The 2677-nt window shown below is 45.1% G+C and overlaps 1 pseudogene; it reads right to left on the reverse strand.

Moving 5' to 3' along the window:
• Nucleotides 1-772: 772 nt before the first annotated feature.
• LOC122901893 lies at nt 773-2240 on the reverse strand (annotated as a pseudogene).
• Nucleotides 2241-2677: the final 437 nt, after the last annotated feature.

Raw genomic sequence — 2677 nt, forward strand, 5'->3', positions numbered from 1 at the left:
TGTTATAGGGTGCATCAGTATTTCTTACCTTTTTTTTTTTTTTTAGCTACCTAATGTTTCATTGTATAGATATGACTTATCCATTCCACACACCCATGTCTATCCACTCATTAATTATGGACATTTGGGTTGCTTCTACATTTCAGCTCTTACGAAGGAGGCCGCTATCAACATTCATATACGAGTTTTTGTGGGTACGTGTTTTCATTCAGGGGGCACGTACCTAGAAGTAGAATTGGCCGGTCACATAGTAATTCTATCTTTACCTTTTTGAGGAACTGTTGACTATTTCAGTTCTCTTGGGTATATATCCAGGGGAGAATTGCTAGGTCATATGTTAATTCTATTATTCATCTTTGGAGGAACTGCCAGACTGTTTTCCACAGTGGCTGCCCCACTCTCAACCCCCAGCAGCAGGTGTGAGGGTTCCAATTTCCACACATCCTGGCCGACAATACTATTTCCCCTATTTTTGATTACAGCCAACCTGGAGAAGTATCTCATTTTGATTTTTTTGATGTGCATTTCCTTGATAACTAAAGATGTTCCGTATCTTTTCAAATGTTTTTGTTTTTGTTTTGGGGGGATATATGGAAAGAGTATGTTGCAGTTAGGAACAAAATATACAACTTTCTTGGCAAAAGAAAGAAAAGAAAGTTCTTTTGATCTCCTTGAATGCAGCACACCCAAAAGTGACGGTTCCCCTCGGCGCCCTCACAAATGGAGGAATAAGCAGAGGGCCGGAGTGCAGAGATCTTTTTCTGGGCCCAGACCTGTGAAAAGCGATGACTAAGTGTTCGTGCTGAGCGAGGGCCACGGTTGGAAGGTGTTCCTGGTTAGCCCCCTGGCGTCCGGAAGCATCACACCTCCAGTAGTGTATTTGTGTGGGCATGCCTCGGAGATATTGTGGGTTCGGTTCCTGGGAGAAGGCACAGGGGTGTACTGGGAGATGTGCGCTCCTTGTGTAGTGACAGCCATGGGCATGTACATGCCCGTGCTGCTGAGGGAGAGGTACCTCCCTGATGGGTATGAGGTCCCATTGTGAAGGCAGGCTGGAGAGAAATGGGTGATCCATTCCCTCGGGGCAGAACTGAAGCTGAAAGCTGCAGGGGGGATGACGGGTGGTGCATCCAAGATGGCTTAGGTGAAGGCAGAGGAGGTGTGTGAGTCACACATGTGTGGCTCACATGTGGTCAGAAGACACAGGAGATGGAAGACACGGGGAGGGTGCGGACTGAGCAAGCATCCTGCTGCGGGGGATGTTATAATGGGAAACCGATTCGGAAGAGCTGGGCTGGGGTCCTAGGTCAAGGCTATACCACCCATAGCTGCATTCCTTAGCCAGGCCTGTCCATTTTGCACAGACTTCCCTAGGTTCTGCCATTTCTGTGGATTGTTAGCAAACCTGCAGAGCAAGCGGTCAGACAGAGCTGGAACTCCGGCGGGTGTCTTAATACATTCTCTGTTAAAGTGGGTGATGATGGCTTCACACTTCTCTGTGGACTCCATTCTTGCAAAGCCATCTCCTCTGCTGTCCCACTGGTGTCTCGGAGGATTCGAGTGAGGATAGCTTGGCCAGAGGGCTTCCCCTTCTAGTTCCTGCTTATCCATTGCTAGTGGAACGATGCACAGGTATAACTTCATGGGGTCCTGCCCCTGTTCCTTTGTGGCTCTGGGCCTGTATGCCACTGGCTTTCAGTGCTGTTACAGTTTTCTGTGCCGCGGAAGGATGGTCAAAGTCCACAAAGCCACAGCTGCTGCACTTGCTGGTGCTTTTCTCCAGTATGACCTCAGGGGAGACAATCCTGCCGTATGACCAGTACGATTTGATAGGGTCCTGGTCAGAAGTGCCTGGTTGCAATCCCCGGATATAGATGTTGGTTTTGCTCAGCTGGTCCTTTCCATTGCTCCCCCTGCTGCTGCTAGGGGCACTGTTGCTTGGATGAGGTGATGCCATCTGCTGAGGCAGTGACACATACAGCTTCTTCTTGTTTTTCTTCTACTCAAAAGTCGAAATCCCGGGCCTGGAAACCACTGAGAGCAGCATCTTCTCTTTAATGTTAGGTGGCTGAGCCTTCCCACGTGTTTATTGGCCATTTAGATACCTTCTTTGAAGAACTGTCTATTCAGATTTTTTGCCCATTTTAAAATTGGGTAGTTTTTCTAATGTTGAGTTATAAGGATTTTTGTTGTTTTAACATATTTTGCATAAAAGATTTTTATTAGATACATGGTTTGCAAATGTTTTCTCCTACTCTTTGCTTGACTTTTCACTTTCTTGATAGTATCCTTAGAAGCGCAAAATTTTAAATTGTGATGATGTCCAATTTTACCTTTTTAAATTTTTGCTTGTGTTGTTGTTGCCATGTCTAAGAAACCACTGCCTAATTCATAGTCATGAACACTTATGCCTATTTTTTCCCCGAGAAAAAATAATCTCAAGTGCTTGCATTTAGGACCTCGATCCATTTTGAGTTCATTTTGTAGACGGTGTGAGATATGAATCCAAATTCATTCTTTTGCATGTGGATATCCGGCTGTCCCATTTTTTGAAAAAAACATTCTTTCCTTGTTGAATTGTTGTGGCGTATTTATTGATAAGCAATTGACCACAAATGTAAATGATTATTTCTGGGCTTTCAGTTTCATTCCATTAGTGTATATGTCTGTCCTTATG

Source organism: Neovison vison, chromosome 3, assembly GCF_020171115.1.
Source record: "Neovison vison isolate M4711 chromosome 3, ASM_NN_V1, whole genome shotgun sequence".
Classification (NCBI taxonomy): Eukaryota; Metazoa; Chordata; class Mammalia; order Carnivora; family Mustelidae; genus Neogale; species Neogale vison.